General features: G+C 38.9%; 1 non-coding gene across 1 annotated transcript; it reads right to left on the bottom strand.

The window, feature by feature from the left end:
- Positions 1–17,944: 17,944 nt before the first annotated feature.
- LOC121211801 (small nucleolar RNA R71) lies at positions 17,945–18,050 on the bottom strand. The gene has a single exon (XR_005907019.1). It is a non-coding gene; the product is annotated as a small nucleolar RNA R71 (small nucleolar RNA).
- Positions 18,051–18,807: the final 757 nt, after the last annotated feature.

Genomic DNA, 18,807 nt, shown 5'->3' with positions numbered 1-18,807 from the left:
CCATTGCCGTGAGCTAAAGAGAAGAAAGGAGAAAAATTTGTGTTCATCCTTTCTCACCTTCATTTAGCCTAAATTAGAAAGAAAAACAAAGAAAAAAATTTCTCATCCTTTGGTTCATCCTTGGCCAAAAATTTTAAGGAGGAAAGAAGAAGAAAGGTGAAGAGATTCGGCCATGCATGTAGCTAGGCTAAGGTATGTTTGATGATGTTCCATGAGATGCATGCATGTTTTAGTTGTTAGCTTGAGTTCTACTTGGCCCATGGTCTAAATATTGCTATGTGATGGAATTGGCACTTGACCATGGATGCATCATTCTTGGTTGGTGTTTGATGTTGTGGTGATGAGGCATGAGGATGAGTTAAGATTCGGCCTAGGTGGAGGTTGTGTTAATGCCATTGCATGCAAAATATGAGGCTTGTTAATGATGCATGTGATGATGACTTGATGATTCTTGAACCTCATTTTTAGCATTTTTGTGTGAGCACATATGTGCATTGGTTGCTAAATGGAGAAGAATCGACTAGCAAGATGTGTGCTAAGGCCGAATGTAACTTTGCATGTTGATGAGCAATGCATGTGTTAAATCGATGAAAAGGGGGAGGATGCTTTACTAGTGTGTGTATATGTGTGTATTAAGTGTTGAGATCGACCCCAAAAATAGACATGCATATTCGGCCAAGGGGAAAGAAATTAGCTAATATGTTGTGTTGATGCATGATTTTTGCATGTATGAGACTTTAATGTCTAATGTATAAATATGGGCTAAGTGCCTTGTGTTCATCTTTTTGATGCCTAAATGATGAAATCAATTTATTTGTTTGATTAAGCTCAAGAGCAAAGGGGAAATAAATCCGATAAAGGGAAGGAAAAAGTGGTTGAATAGCTAGCGGAATCGTTCGACAACACCCGAGGTAAGTTCTTGAGTAAGAGAGCTTAAATTACAATGTGATTAAATCATGCTCTATGTGTGGCTATTGAGCCGAATGTGCAAGGATGATATGTGCCTTGTGTTTGAGTTTCGCAAATGAAAATGAAATATGAATGTGCATGATTAATTGAATGCTGTCCGGGCTAAGTCCCGAAGGCTTTGTGCTAAGTGAATATATCCGGACTAAGATCCGAAGGCCTTTGTGCGAGATACTAAATCCGGGTTAAGTCCCGAAGGCATTCGTGCGAGTTATTAAATCCGGGTTAAGTCCCGAAGGCATTCGTGCGAGTTGTTAAATCCGGGTTATGTCCCGAAGGCATTGTGTGAGTTACTAAAACCGGGCTATGTCCCGAAGGCATTTGAACGAGGAGCTATATCCGGTTAAATCCCGAAGGTACGTGATTTGGTAATGAATGAGCTTGCTGTAAAATTCCAGCGAATACTCGAAAAACATCCCAATATGGGGATATGTTACGTATGTGTTGAATTTAATCGAGCCCTTACAAATAAATGTTCGCTCAGTTGATAAACGAGCTACCGGCCTTCGGCTAAGTTAGTCTATTGTGTATGTACATAAGGGTTGTGAATGTTGTGAAGCAAGTTTGATATCGGTAAATTGCGTATTATGAAATATTCCGTTTAGCTAAATGTGTGTTATTCTTTGTTTATGCTGGAATTTCTTGCTCAAAACTTACTAAGCATAAATTGCTTACTTCGTTCCATTGCTCCTCTGTTTTATAGATTTTTTGGTTCTCCAGCTATCGGACTCGGGATCTTGAAGTCGAAGTCGCCCACACTATCAAAGGCTCTTTTGGGTACTATTTTGGTTGAATTTTGATATGACATGTATAGGACTACCCATTGTTGTCTTTCGAGTACTTTATGAAATGTATAAGTGTACAGCCATGCGAAAATGGCTTGTAGAAGTGGAGTATGGCATTAGACCATTCGTGTTTATGAATGTATAGATGGTTTCATGATGTAACTATAGTTGGAATGGAAGTGTTGAGCAAATGATCAGCCACTGGAATGGCTAAGTATGATCATATGTGGGCTTATGTATGACAAGGCCCTAGTTGGTCCATGAAACCCCAAATTAGGTAAGGTTTACTTTGAAAACAGATGCTGATAGCAGCAGTGGTGTGGATTGGAAAAATCACAAGAATTCGTAGGAGTGGAATTAAATAGTGAATAAATTATGTAATCGAACCTTGATGAATCTACTTTCATATGGAAGTAACGAAACAATCATAGGAACAGTACAGTAAGAGATATTCGGGTTCTTGTGGAACAGGGCCAGAACAGTTTCTGGATTCCCTGTTCCGCCTTTGGAAATTCACTATAAATTGACCAGAGATAATTAGGGGTCATACCATATATGTATGGATTCCTATCTGAGTCTAGTTTCCATAGAAACAAACGGCATCAGTATTGAAGCTCTGTGCAGAGAGATATCCAAGTCGTAATGGGAAAAGGTCAGTGTAGTCGAACCCTGAAACATGGGAGACTTTGACTAATAAACTGTACTAATTGGCCCGACCAAAAATTCTAGAAAACAATACATAGGTGGGGACATGAGTCTAGTTTCAGGGAAAAATCACAAAACTGATTTTCGAGTTGTGAAACTCAAGATATGATTTTTGAAGCGACTAGTACTCAGACTGGGCAGTGTCTGGAAAAATTTTTCAAAGTTTGTTAACATCTCGTGTCCGACTCCGGTGTCGGTCTCGGGTTCGGGGTGTTACATTTTATTGGTATCAGAGCTACGGTTTAGTCGATTCTAGGACTACCGTAATGTTTTGGGTCTAGCTATACATGCCATTTTATGTGATTACTTGATAGTGTGGTGATTTCTGACAATTGTAAATGTGTTTATTTATAGTAATGGATCCCGATCGTGACCGAGAGGTAGCTGATGATCTTGAGAGTGTAGCGCCTGCTCCCGCACAAGGGACAGTGCCGGCGGACTCTCAACCTAATGCTAGTAATCCGAATGATGAAGCTAGACAAGCATTCTATAGCGTGATGAATGATTGGTTTAACCAATACATTCGAACTAATATGGCTGTTCCACAACCTCCATTCCCGACAAATACTACCCCCGCACCTACAATACCACCGGTAACAGACCAAATAAGGTCAAATAAGCCCCCAGTTGACAGAATCCGAAAACATGGGGCTACTGAATTTAAGGCTATGGATAGCGATGATGCCGAGCAAGCTGAATTTTGGCTGGACAACACTATCCGGGTACTCGATGTGCTATCTTGTACACCCGATGAATGCCTAAAGTGTGCTATCTCCTTGCTACGTGATTCTGCCTACTATTGGTGGAGTACTCTGACTGCTATTGTGCCCCGAGAGCAAGTAACTTGGGAGTTTTTCCAAACTGAGTTTCGGAAAAAGTATATCATTCAGAGATTTGTTGATCAAAAACGGAAGGAATTTCTTGAGCTTAAGCAAGGCTCCATGTCGGTTACTGATTACGAGCGAAAATTTGTTAGACTTAGCAAATACGCTCGGGAATGTGTTTCGTCCGAAGCTATTATGTGTAAACGCTTCGAGGATGGGCTGAATGAAGATATAAAAATGTTCGTTGGCGTTCTTGAAATACGAGAGTTCGTGGTACTTGTTGAACGAGCTTGTAAAGCCGAAGAGCTTAGAAAAGAAAAGCAAAGAGTTGATGAGGGAACTGGAGAGTTTCGTAAAAGATCCTCGGGAAGGTCTCTTCAACAGACATCGAAGAGATTTCGAGATGATGCGGGCCAGTTTAGAGGCACTTCGGGCCTTTTTAGACGAGATCGTGATCGACCCCCTGTGGGTACACGAGGCACTTCGGTCGCCAGTGTTGGGAATGAACGTCGAGACAGGACGAAATGCCGATATTGCGGTAAATGGCATTCGGGGAGTTGTAGATTTCCTGACCGCTCCTGTTACAAATGCGGATCAGTTGACCACTTCATTAAAGATTGCCCGAGGTTGTCGGGACAGAATGCAAATCAGAGTGGGAGACCGGGTGCTACCATTGCTCGAGGTAGACCATCTGGAAATATGGGCAATGCTAGTGGTGGTCAGAGAGGATCTAGAGATGATATAACCAGATCTGAAGCCCGTGCGCCTGCTAGAGCTTATGCTATACGTGCCCGCGAGGATGCTTCTTCGCCTGATGTTATTACCGGTACATTCACTCTCTTTGATACTAATGTAATTGCTTTGATTGACCCCGGTTCTACTCATTCTTACATATGTGAAACCTTAGCCTCCAGTAAGACTTTACCTATTGAGTCTACTGAGTTCGTAATTCGGGTGTCAAATCCCTTGGGTCGTTACGTGCTTGTCGACAAAGTGTGTAAGAAATGTCCCCTAGAAATTCGAGGTTCCTGTTTCCCGGCGAACTTGATGCTTTTGCCGTTTGATGAATTTGATGTTATCCTTGGTTTGGATTGGTTGACCGCGCATGATGCGGTTGTGAACTGTAAGAGCAAGACTATTGATTTGAGGTGCACAAATAACGAAGTAATCCGAGTTGAATCTGCGGACTTGGAGGGGATGCCAGCTGTAATATCGGCAATGTTGGCACAGAAATATGTAAGAAGAGGGTGCGAAGCATACCTTGCGTATGTACTTGATGACAAAGAATTAGAAAAGAAACCCGAATTTGTGCCGGTGGTTTGTGAATACCCGGATGTTTTTCCGGAAGAATTACCGGGTTTACCACCTGTTCGGGAGGTAGAGTTTGGTATTGAGCTTGTACCTGGGACTACGCCGATTTCGATAGCTCCGTATCGTATGGCACCAACCGAGTTAAAGGAGTTGAAAGCTCAGTTGCAAGAACTGACGGATAGAGGTTTCGCTCGACCAAGTTTCTCACCTTGGGGTGCACCAGTATTGTTCGTGAAAAAGAAGGACGGAACCATGAGGTTGTGCATTGACTATCGTCAGCTGAATAAAGTAACGATAAAGAACAAATATCCGTTGCCGCGCATCGATGATTTGTTCGACCAACTGAAGGGAGCCTCAGAGTTCTCAAAAATAGATTTGAGATCGGGCTATTATCAGTTGCGAATCCGAGATTCAGATATTCCCAAAACTGCCTTCAGAATGAGATATGGTCACTACGAATTCTTAGTGATGCCGTTTGGGCTCACTAATGCCCCTGCAGTATTTATGGATTTGATGAATCGGATCTTCAGACCGTATTTGGATCGGTTCGTAGTGGTGTTCATTGATGACATTTTGGTCTATTCAAGAGACGAGACCGAACATGCTGAGCATCTGAGGCTAGTGCTGCAAATTTTGCGGGATAAGCAGTTATATGCTAAGTTCAGTAAGTGTGAGTTCTGGTTAAGAGAGGTTAGCTTCTTGGGTCATGTGGTATCCGCGTCGGGTATTCGAGTTGACCCGAACAAAATTTCAGCCATACTTGACTGGAAACCTCCGAGAAATGTTACTGAAGTTTGGAGCTTTTTGGGGCTCGCCGGTTATTACCGACGATTTGTGAAAGGTTTCTCGATGATAGCCACACCAATGACGAAGCTACTTCAAAAGGATGTTAAGTTCGAGTGGACGGAGAAATGTCAGAAAAGTTTCGACCAACTGAAAACTCATTTGACTGAAGCTCCAATTTTGGTGCAACCCGAATCAGGTAAAGAGTTTGTCATTTATAGTGACGCATCCCTACTTGGGTTGGGTTGCGTATTGATGCAAGAAGGTCGAGTCGTGGCCTATGCGTCGAGACAATTGAAGCCACACGAGAGGAATTATCCGACCCATGATCTCGAACTAGCTGCCATCGTGTTTGCTTTAAAAATATGGCGACATTATCTGTTTGGTGAGAAGTGCTATGTATTTTCGGATCACAAAAGTCTCAAATATTTGATGACTCAACGAGACTTGAATCTGCGACAAAGACGTTGGCTTGAGTTGTTGAAAGATTACGAGCTTGTCATTGATTACCACCCGGGAAAGGCTAACGTGGTTGCGGACGCCTTAAGCCGGAAGTCATTGTCTGCTTTACGAGCGATGAACGTGCATTTGTCTGTTCTACCAGATAGTGTGTTAGTAGCTGAATTAAAAGCTAAACCATTATTGACTCACCAAATTCGTGAAGCTCAGAAAGTCGATGATGAATTGGTTGCAAAACGGGCTAAGTGTTTTCCGAACGAGGAATCGGAGTTTCAAATTGATGATGATGATTGTTTGAGGTTCAGAAATCGTTTGTGTGTTCCAAGGAATTCGGAACTCATTTCGATGATTCTGAACGAAGCCCATTGTAGCCGAATGTCAATTCACCCGGGGAGTACGAAAATGTACAACGATTTGAAATGTCAATTTTGGTGGCATGGTATGAAACGGGACATCTCCGACTTTGTTTCGAGATGTTTAATATGTCAACAAGTGAAAGCGGAACATCAAGTGCCTTCAGGATTACTCCAGCCGATCATGATACCCGAGTGGAAATGGGATCGAGTCACAATGGACTTTGTGTCCGGACTGCCCTTGTCAGCAAGTAAGAAGGATGCGATATGGGTTATTGTTGATAGACTGACTAAGTCGGCTCATTTCATCCCCGTACGTACGGATTTTTCATTGGAGAAACTAGCTGAATTGTACGTTTATCAAATTGTGAGATTACACGGGGTACCTGTTTCTATCGTGTCGGATAGAGATCCGAGATTCACCTCACGATTTTGGAAGAAATTGCAAGAAGCTCTGGGTACCAAGCTGCATTTTAGCACTGCTTTTCACCCCCAAACTGATGGTCAATCCGAGCGGATAATTCAGATACTTGAGGATATGTTGAGATGTTGCATCCTCGAGTTCAGTAGTTCATGGGAACGGTATTTACCTTTGATTGAATTCGCTTACAACAATAGTTTTCAATCAAGTATTAAGATGGCACCTTACGAGGCTTTGTACGGTCGTAAATGCCGTACACCATTGTTTTGGACCGAGCTCGGTGAAAGTAAAATTTTCGGAGTTGATTTGATTAGAGATGCTGAACAGAAAGTAAAGGTAATCCGTGAAAGTCTGAAGGTAGCCACGGATCGTCAGAAATCGTACGCAAATTTGAAACGAAAAGACATCGAGTATCAGGTGGGAGACAAAGTGTTCCTTAAGGTTTCACCTTGGAAAAAGATACTCAGGTTCGGCCGTAAGGGCAAGTTGAGCCCAAGATTCATTGGGCCGTACGAAATCTCCGAACGAGTTGGTCCGGTTGCGTATAGATTGATTTTGCCCCCGGAGCTTGAAAAGATTCATGACGTCTTTCATGTTTCGATGCTTCGACGCTATCGATCTGATCCATCGCATATAATTAGCCCATCAGAGGTTGAAATTCAAGTCGACATGAGCTATGAAGAAGAACCGATGCGTATCCTAGCTCGTGAAGTGAAGGAGTTGCGAAACAAAAGAGTTCCGCTAGTAAAGGTGTTATGGCTCAAACACGGGATCGAGGAAGCTACTTGGGAGACCGAGAGCTCGATGAAAGAACGATACCCAAACCTATTTACCGGTAAGATTTTCGGGGACGAAAATTTTTTAAGTGGGGGAGAGTTGTGACAGCCCAAAGTTGACCCTAGTCGGGAAGTGGTTTCGGGACCGCTAAACCGAGTCACCGAAATGTTGAATGTGATATTTATTGTCTAGAATATGTAATTATGAATGTGTGAAAATTTCAAGCTTCGATTTAGTCGATTGCATGTGAATTTAGTCAATAGGACTTATGTGAGAAAATTTTAAAATGTGATAGGTCAATGTGTGAGGACCTATTAGTGCATGTGGACAAAGGGGGGGACTTGCATGTCAAATTTCCCCCCCTAATGAGTAGTGGCCGGCCATGACAAGGAATGATGGGCAAAACATGTCATGAAACATGTTTTGTTAATGGAAGAATAAAATAAGGAGTATGGGTAATAAAGAAATGGAAACAAAAGAAAAAAAAATGTGTGGTTGCCCCCCATTGCCGTGAGCTAAAGAGAAGAAAGGAGAAAAATTTGTGTTCATCCTTTCTCACCTTCATTTAGCCTAAATTAGAAAGAAAAACAAAGAAAAAAATTTCTCATCCTTTGGTTCATCCTTGGCCAAAAATTTTAAGGAGGAAAGAAGAAGAAAGGTGAAGAGATTCGGCCATGCATGTAGCTAGGCTAAGGTATGTTTGATGATGTTCCATGAGATGCATGCATGTTTTAGTTGTTAGCTTGAGTTCTACTTGGCCCATGGTCTAAATATTGCTATGTGATGGAATTGGCACTTGACCATGGATGCATCATTCTTGGTTGGTGTTTGATGTTGTGGTGATGAGGCATGAGGATGAGTTAAGATTCGGCCTAGGTGGAGGTTGTGTTAATGCCATTGCATGCAAAATATGAGGCTTGTTAATGATGCATGTGATGATGGCTTGATGATTCTTGAACCTCCTTTTTAGCATTTTTGTGTGAGCACATATGTGCATTGGTTGCTAAATGGAGAAGAATCGGCTAGCAAGATGTGTGCTAAGGCCGAATGTAACTTTGCATGTTGATGAGTAATGCATGTGTTAAATCGATGAAAAGGGGGAGGATGCTTTACTAGTGTGTGTATATGTGTGTATTAAGTGTTGAGATTGACCCCAAAAATAGACATGCATATTCGGCCAAGGGGAAAGAAATTAGCTAATATGTTGTGTTGATGCATGATTTTTGCATGTATGAGACTTTAATGTCTAATGTATAAATATGGGCTAAGTGCCTTGTGTTCATCTTTTTGATGCCTAAATGATGAAATCAATTTATTTGTTTGATTAAGCTCAAGAGCAAAGGGGAAATAAATCCGATAAAGGGAAGGAAAAAGTGGTTGAATAGCTAGCGGAATCGTTCGACAACACCCGAGGTAAGTTCTTGAGTAAGAGAGCTTAAATTACAATGTGATTAAATCATGCTCTATGTGTGGCTATTGAGCCGAATGTGCAAGGACGATATGTGCCTTGTGTTTGAGTTTCGCAAATGAAAATGAAATATGAATGTGCATGATTAATTGAATGCTGTCCGGGCTAAGTCCCGAAGGCTTTGTGCTAAGTGAATACATCCGGACTAAGATCCGAAGGCCTTTGTGCGAGATACTAAATCCGGGTTAAGTCCCGAAGGCATTCGTGCGAGTTATTAAATCCGGGTTAAGTCCCGAAGGCATTCGTGCGAGTTGTTAAATCCGGGTTATGTCCCGAAGGCATTGTGTGAGTTACTAAAACCGGGCTATGTCCCGAAGGCATTTGAACGAGGAGCTATATCCGGTTAAATCCCGAAGGTACGTGATTTGGTAATGAATGAGCTTGCTGTAAAATTCCAGCGAATACTCGAAAAACATCCCAATATGGGGATATGTTACGTATGTGTTGAATTTAATCGAGCCCTTACAAATAAATGTTCGCTCAGTTGATAAACGAGCTACCGGCCTTCGGCTAAGTTAGTCTATTGTGTATGTACATAAGGGTTGTGAATGTTGTGAAGCAAGTTTGATATCGGTAAATTGCGTATTATGAAATATTCCGTTTAGCTAAATGTGTGTTATTCTTTGTTTATGCTGGAATTTCTTGCTCAAAACTTACTAAGCATAAATTGCTTACTTCGTTCCATTGCTCCTCTGTTTTATAGATTTTTTGGTTCTCCAGCTATCGGACTCGGGATCTTGAAGTCGAAGTCGCCCACACTATCAAAGGCTCTTTTGGGTACTATTTTGGTTGAATTTTGATATGGCATGTATAGGACTACCCATTGTTGTCTTTCGAGTACTTTATGAAATGTATAAGTGTACAGCCATGCGAAAATGGCTTGTAGAAGTGGAGTATGGCATTAGACCATTCGTGTTTATGAATGTATAGATGGTTTCATGATGTAACTATAGTTGGAATGGAAGTGTTGAGCAAATGATCAGCCACTGGAATGGCTAAGTATGATCATATGTGGGCTTATGTATGACAAGGCCCTAGTTGGTCCATGAAACCCCAAATTAGGTAAGGTTTACTTTGAAAACAGATGCTGATAGCAGCAGTGGTGTGGATTGGAAAAATCACAAGAATTCGTAGGAGTGGAATTAAATAGTGAATAAATTATGTAATCGAACCTTGATGAATCTACTTTCATATGGAAGTAACGAAACAATCATAGGAACAGTACAGTAAGAGATATTCGGGTTCTTGTGGAACAGGGCCAGAACAGTTTCTGGATTCCCTGTTCCGCCTTTGGAAATTCACTATAAATTGACCAGAGATAATTAGGGGTCATACCATATATGTATGGATTCCTATCTGAGTCTAGTTTCCATAGAAACAAACGGCATCAGTATTGAAGCTCTGTGCAGAGAGATATCCAAGTCGTAATGGGAAAAGGTCAGTGTAGTCGACCCCTGTAACATGGGAGACTTTGACTAATAAACTGTACTAATTGGCCCGACCAAAAATTCTAGAAAACAATACATAGGTGGGGACATGAGTCTAGTTTCAGGGAAAAATCACAAAACTGATTTTCGAGTTGTGAAACTCAAGATATGATTTTTGAAGCGACTAGTACTCAGACTGGGCAGTGTCTGGAAAAATTTTTCAAAGTTTGTTAACATCTCGTGTCCGACTCCGGTGTCGGTCTCGGGTTCGGGGTGTTACAAATTAGTGGACAAAAATGGACATGGCATGGTATGTTTTTATTTATTTTTCATTAAGGGTATTTTAGTAATTTGGCAAATAAAGCCAAAATAACTAAGAAAAAGATGTCATCTTCTTCATTTTTCTCATGCCATAACCATATATGGAGATGGAAGACATGGCTAGGGTTTGTAAAGCTTCCAAGCTTGATTGTAAGTCCATCTTTGCCCCGTTTTTAATGTTCTTTGCATTTTTGAAATCCTTGTAGCTCGATTTACCCATTTCTACCATTAATTTGAGCTAGGGTTCATGTTTAAAAATTTACCCATATGTGACATGCATGAATTTTGATGTCTAATGGTAGGAAGTGAGTGTTGGGTGTTAGATAAACAACTTTTGCTAAGCGATTTTACGTGAAAACGAGTAAAACGACATAATCGGTAAAAATACCTAATGTTCATAAGTACATGTTAGAGTGAGAATTTGATGTTGTTATAGAAGGGAACAATTTATCAGCATGTCATAAAACATAAGAAAAGAGGATGAAATTTAATTTCTGAACCTTGGGGACAAAGTGCAAATATGCAAAAGTTTAAGGGTCAAAATGCAAATTTGTAAAAATATGATTTATGGAGCCATTTGAATAATGTGAGTAATAAATGACCTATATTTGTAATGTTAGATCAAGGAAATCAAGATTTAGGCTAAAATCGAGAAAATAGCAAGTAGTGGACTTAAATGGTAAAAATGGTCATTTTCGTGTACGAGGTAAGTTCATATGATTTTTAATAATGCAATGTGTATTTTAATGTTATTGCTTTGATAGTATATGAGATGTAAGTTTATATGTAAATAATGTATTGTTTTATTATGTTTAATATTTTATTTTGTGACATGTGATATAAGTTTTAGTATTGTTCAATTAATGGACACAAACGGTGATTTGTGGTTGATGAATTGAGATTAAATGACGAAATCTAGGTTGAATCTTCGGAATGGAAAAACGTGGCGCTAAGTGGATATACCATGGTTATACGTGTAACGTGGTGCTCAGTGGATATACCACGATTACACATATTGATACATGTAACATGGTGCTATGTGGATATGCCACGGTTACATATATCGATTCATTAACGTGGTGCTAAGTGGATATACCACGGTTAAACATGTAACGTGGTGCTAAGTGGATATGCCACGGTTATACATGTTAATTTGAAAAGTGGGGCTAAGTGCGTATGCCACAGTTACATGTTAGCCCAATAGTGTGGTGCCATGTGCATATACCACTAAGTTGGGCATTAATTACGGAAAGTGGAGCTACATGCTAAAACCACTGGATATTGTTACTTTCCGAAGTGTTCACCGGGAGAAACAAGTTTGCTAAATGAAATTTAACGTGAAAAAAAATGTGGGATAATACCAGAATATGAATATATGAGTTTTGAATTATGAGTTAGATATGTGATTGAATCTTTGATAAGATGAATATGGATAAGTATTATCTTGAAAGTTGATAATAAGAAATTTTAGTGAAGGAATGAAATTTGGGATAAATAGTCTAAAACAACAGTAGGGGAGTGATTTTGAAAAATCACCAAAAATGGTAGAAGTTGAACTAGAAGTGGAATGAGATATGGAATTAAAGCTTATTGAATCTATTTTCATATAAAAGAAACAGAGAAAACAAAGGAATTCTTTATTTGGAGATATTTATATTTTTGTAAGATAGGTTCAGACTGATTTAGTGATCCCCTATTCTGAATTTTAAAAATCATTAAAACTTGTGTAAAAATAGTTAAGCAACATATTTTATATGGTTGGATTCCTTATTGAATTTATTTTCAGAAGAAAGGAATGAGAACTTCATTTGAATTTGGTAGCAAAAGATAATTAAATTTTAGTGAAGAGTGGTCAGAGCTGCTGAACCGCGAAACAGGGAAAATTTCAATGAATAAACTGTATTAATTGGCCCAACCAAAAATTCTGAAATTTTTATGGTAAGAAGACATGTGAGTCTAGTTTCTGGAAAATTAACATATCTTAATTTGGAATCCTGTAGCTCGAGTTATAAATTAATCACCGACTATGGCTTGAGTTGATAGCTTGGCCCGAATATAAATAAAAGTGTAATTATAGTTGTTTTACCTAATAAAACATATTGGTAAATTGCTTATTAATTTCATATGGACTTACTAAGTGTAAAGCTTATACCCCTATCCATTTCTTTTAGATTTGGCAGGTCGACTCGGGATTTGGAGATTATCGGAAGCAGCATTACACTATCAGAACGTTGATGTGAAGCATCAATAAACTTCAAGTGTTTTCAAGTGAGTGGCATGTATAAAGATTTAGTCTGTATGATAGTTGTTAGTATGATTTAGCCAAAAATATTGGCTTATTATGGTTAAATCGTATATAGCCATGTAATATGGTTTATATTCGATTATTGGGTTGTAAGTCTAATTGATTATGCGTGCTTGATCCATTGCTTTATGATATGTGCATGTGAATGAATGTTTCGAAATAAAACTGAAATTTTATAGCCCGTATTTTAGTTGGATGTTTGTATGTTTGTCCAATAATGCCTCGTACCCTATCTCTGTCTTGGGTACAGGTAAGGGGTGTTACACTAAATCCCCTAAATACCTAAGGGGAATGAAACCTAAGACAGATTTTGTTATTATTATCTGAATTGTATGATAAATATTTGACTTGTTCTTAATTATCTGTTCTTAATTCTTGTTTTAATATTCCAAGATATTGATTCAGGTTAATGCTCTTATTTAGAGGAGAAAAAGACCCCGTCTAAGAGTAAATTTGTCGTAATTAAGCGGAGTTGATTGCAAGCCTAGAGACAGGGTGATAAGATTTTGCCGGATTATGGTGAAACCTAGTAAGGCGATCCATAGATTGAGTTAAAGCAACACTAGGGCATTAATTAGAAAGAGATTTCAATTAATCAACCTAGGGTTAGGCGTTATTAGCCTCGAGAGAGATAATAATATAACTTAGGGATTTCAACGGATCAAGTCAAATGAATAAATCGTCTGATTCAGAGTCAAATAACAAGTGAAGTCTAGGTGGATTTTTCCTTGGGTATTGTCTTAATCAATCGAGTTTTCCCAAAAGCTTTTTCCCAATTTTCTCTTTGTGCACCCTTAGTTTAGTTAATTAGTTTAGATAAACAAATCCCTTAATGTAACACCCCGAACCCGAAACCAACACCGGAGTCGAACACGAGGTGTTAACTGACTTTAACCCTTTATAAAATTTATTTTCCAGACACTGCCCAATCTGTGTACTAGTCATTTTAAAAATCATATCTTGAGTTTCGTAACTCGAAAATCAGTTTCGTAATTTTTCCCAGAAACTAGACTCATGTGCCCATCTATGTATTTTTTTCTAGAATTTTTGGTTGGGCCAATTAGTACAGTTTATTAGTCAAAGTCTCCCATGTTGCAGGGGTCGACTACACTGACCTTTGCCCATTACGACTTGGATATCTCCCTGCACGGGGCTTCAATACTGATGCCGTTTGTTTCTATGAAAACTAGACTCAGAGAGGAATCCATACATATATGGTATAACCCTTAATTATCTCTGGTAAATTTATAGTGAATTTCCAAAGTCGGAACAGGGAATCCAGAAACCGTTCTGGCCCTGTCCCACAAAAATCTGATTATCTCTTAATATACTGCCCATATGATCTTTTCGTTACTTCCTCATGAAAACAGACTCATCGAGCTTCGATTAAATAATTTATTCATCAATTAATTCCACTCCTACTATTTTTAGTGATTTTTCAATCTCATGACACTGCTGCTGCCAGCATCTGTTACGAAAGTAACTAGGTCCATTTCATGCCTACCCTTGATCCAACTCAATCGAACATTCGTGCCATCTTCGCATGGCTTAAAGTTTACATGCCAAAGTTCAAACACAACGTAGTAGCTTATACATGCCAAAATGTTCTTCTAAGCCAACTAAGAAGAAAGTACCAAAACTTGCTATCCGGTGTGATGACTTCGATGACGGCCTGACCCCGCAAAAATAGATGAGTCCAAGCAACCTATAATGGGTGACAAGGAAACACCGAGTGAGTTTATAACTCAGTAAGTCATAAGCAATGCACTACCATCCATCAATAACATTATCACAAGAGGAAACAAAATGGAACGAGACAATTACTCCATCCATACCGAACCATACCATAGTTCCTCCAACCTATCGATTCAGTTTCATATCAATTCATGCATTCACATTCCATATACTCATCAATAGGACATTGAAGCATTTTCATAAATCAATTTATTTTCGTTACAATCAAACGACTAAACGGCCTTTCACCCATCCTACGATAAATTTTATGCACGTGACTTCAAGTATATTTGTCACATAGGTTCAAACTTACCTAGCTCAACACCAAGTATAAGCATAGCACCTATTAGCCATGTACTCAAGACACTTACCCGATCCGCTGTCCGCGATCGACTCAATAGTGTTGCACACATAGTGTCCATAATGATTCACGAATGTATATTGAGTCCGCACACTCAGTGCTATATAATCAACTCGCACACTTAGTGCTACGTAATCAAATCGCACACTTAGTGCTACATAGTCAAACTCGCACACTTAGTGCCGCATGGTCAATTCGCACACTTAGTGCATCATATTCATTTCGCACACTTAGTGCAACATAGTAAATCGCACACATAGTGCTGTACAATTTAATCCCGCGCACTTAGCGCCAATCTCATGGTCATAAATGGTTATACCCGCACGTTTAGTGCCAAGATCAACAACTCAGTACATCTTACCTCTTTTCTTTTCATTCAACAATTTCATCATCACATACGTACATGCATATATATATATGTATATTTATTCATTCCATTCAGCATCAATACATAAACATTATGACCATTTGAAATAATACCAACTACATGCTTAATGACTTACCTCGTGTTGGGTAAGACGGTTCCAACTTGGCTACTCGATGACCTTTTCTTTGCCTTTGCTCGATTCACCTCCTTTAACTCCTTGAGCTTAATCAATAATTTAACTAGTTTAACCACCTTGCTAAATATTTACAATCCAATTTCACATGTATATGTATGTTAGTATATTCGGCTAATAACCTCATGCAACTACCATATCATCAAAAATCTAATCACACATGCACATGCATTAGGTAAGTTACCTTTGCTAATTTTAAACCCAACATCACACAAGCTCTCAAGTGATGGCCGAATGCTTCTTTTGTTACCCAACTAATCATTCGACAATTTCATCCCCTTTACCACCCTTTTATGCCTAATTATCTAAATCAAGATAAGATCATCAACATGCCTAACCATAGCCGAATGTGCAACATTAATCTATCACCTCTATCTCTTAAATACTATCAAGTTCATTTACTTCTAATTTCTTAAGTTCAACATCTTAATGCCCATTATACATAATCAAATTTAACATCATCTATATATTTACTCATATGGCCGAATATACATACCCCCATATAATATCATTTTCATTCCATTTTACACTTAATTTCTACCACATAAACACTTGGCCGATTTTGCTAGCACACAAGCCTATGACCGAATGTCCTTGACCTCTAGTCACCTAGATTTTTATTCTTTAAGCCTCATCCAACTCATGTTTTTCATTGACAACCTCCTTAACTTCAATTTATTCACATCTTTAATCATGCTACATTCGACCATTATTTAACAATAATTCATGCATCCTTTTTATTAAACACTCAAAATCAACCATCTTCATACCTCATCACCAAAGACATCAAAATACCAACCAAGAATGTAACATTCATGGCCGAATATCATCTCCATCAATTAACAAAATTTGAACCATGGCTAGGTAGATTTTCACTTACAACTTAAAATATACATGAATCTCAAAGAATAATATCAAACATACCTTAGTCTAGCAAACCACCATAGCCGATTTTCTCAAGCTTTTCCCCTTCCTTTCTTTCCTCTATTCGGCCAAGGATGTTCAAGAATGAACACTTTTTTTTTGTTTTCTTTCTTCAATTCACGGCAACAAGGGGGTATGGATGAGACCATGTTATTTTTTTTTTCATCACCCTTCCTTTCATTATTTAATCACCATGCTCATTATTTTATTTTTCTTAACATACATCACTAGCATAACATGTTGGAGACATGTTTCCACCCATAGCATGGCCGGCCACTACATATTAGGGAGGGGGAATTTGACATGCAAGTCCCCTTTTTCTTCCCCATGCACTAATAGGTCCTCATGCATTGACCTATCACATTTTAAAATTTTCTCATATAAGTCCTATTGACTAAATTCACATGCAATCGACTAAATCGAAGCTTGAAATTTTCACACAATCATGATTACATATTCTAGACAATAAGTATCACATTCAAACATTTCGGTGACTCGGTTTAGCGGTCCCGAAACCACTTCCCGACTAGGGTCAACTTTGGGCTGTCACACTTAATTTGTAGGCTAGATAATAAAAAGAAAGTAATTACTAGTACTCTTGGTTCCTTTGGTTTCGACAATTTGGTCTTGGTAAAGCTATACTACTGTTCGATAGGTACACTTGCCTTCATCATGATAATAGTTTGTTTCAAGAATGATTAATTATAAATCTTTAAAACCTGTCGCGAATATCATGTATTAAGTTTTTGGCGCCGTTGCCGGGGAAGTAAGATATTAGGAACACTCGATTTTTATTACTTTAGCCATTTTACTTTATTTGCAATTTAAATTTTTATTTTATTTTCTAATTTTTCTTTTATTCGTTCCTAACAGATTTTTATAGTGTATGACTAGAAGAAACCCGTCGGGACCATTACTGTTTGATAGTGAGATCGATCGCATAGTTCGCAGAAATTGAAGAGAAATAAGACGAAGCTTAAAATACACAGAGGAAGAGCAAGAGAATGATATTTTAACCACAACTGATGAGATGGCTGAAAACCAAGAAAATCTGCTACCTCCTGCTATTGCTGCTAATCAGAATCCTGCTCCATGTACTATGTATGATTATGCTAAACCTTCTTTAACAGGGACTGAATCGAGCATAGTTAGGCCTGCTGTTGCTGCAAATAATTTTGAACTGAAACCTAACACCATTCAAATGATCCAACAGTTTGTTCAGTTTGATGGTTTGCAAGACAAGGATCCCAACGCTCACTTGGAAAATTTCTTAGAGTTTTGCGACACTTTTAAAATCAATGGCATGTCTGATGATGCCATTCACCTTCGGTTGTTTCCCTTTTCGTTGAGGAATAAGGCTAAACAGTAGTTGAACTCGTTACCACGAGGGTCAATCACTACTTGGGAACAAATGACCGAAAAGTTTTTATTAAAATATTTTTCACCGGCTAAAACGGCTAAATTACATAATGATATCTCTTCTTTTATGCAGATGGATTTAGAATCACTCTACGATGCATGGGAGAGATACAAGGACCTTTTGCGAAGATGCCCTCACCATGGGTTACCACTCTGGCTACAGGTTTAAACATTTCACAATGTCATGAATCCTTCGACTCGACAGATGATTGATACAGCCGTTGCTGGAATTATCAATAATAAGACCCTAAGGATGCTTATGAATTTATAGAAGAGATGCCACTGAATAATTATCAGTGGCAAGTCATGAGGATAAAACCAACAAAAACAGCCAGCGTTTTTAACATCAATTCGGTCACCATGCTCTCTAATTAGGTAGAACTTTTGAATAGAAAAATTGATGGTTTTCTTGGTTCTTCACAGGTTCACCCAATAATGCAGTGCAAAGCAAATGGAGGTGGATCAAGAAATTCAAAATATCCACCCTATGGCCACAACATGGAGAACGAGCAGTTAAATTACATGGGTAATAATCCTTGATCTCAAAATAATCCTTATAGTAATACTTACAATGTAGGATAGAGGAACCACCCAAATTTCTCATGGGGAGGCCAAGGGAATCAGAGACCACCACCACTTTCAGGCTTCCGACAACAACCTTACCAGTAAGAGAAAAAGCCAAATCTTGAGAAGATGCTAACAAAATTCATCTTGGTGTCAGTGTTAGAACGCCGGTGCCTCCAAGGCGTAGCGGAAAAATAAAATAATTAAAAACATTCCGGCGATCCTAACCATGGATCCATGTGTAAGGAACGTATCGGGGTGATGAAGGTTTCAAAATTACCGAAACTTCAATCTGAGTAGACAGTGATGCCTAGGCAATGGGAATCCTGAACCACTATCG

The sequence above is a fragment of the Gossypium hirsutum genome, chromosome A12, assembly GCF_007990345.1.
Source record: "Gossypium hirsutum isolate 1008001.06 chromosome A12, Gossypium_hirsutum_v2.1, whole genome shotgun sequence".
In the NCBI taxonomy this organism is placed as follows: domain Eukaryota; kingdom Viridiplantae; phylum Streptophyta; class Magnoliopsida; order Malvales; family Malvaceae; genus Gossypium; species Gossypium hirsutum.
This window is presented reverse-complemented; position numbering and strand designations above follow the sequence as displayed.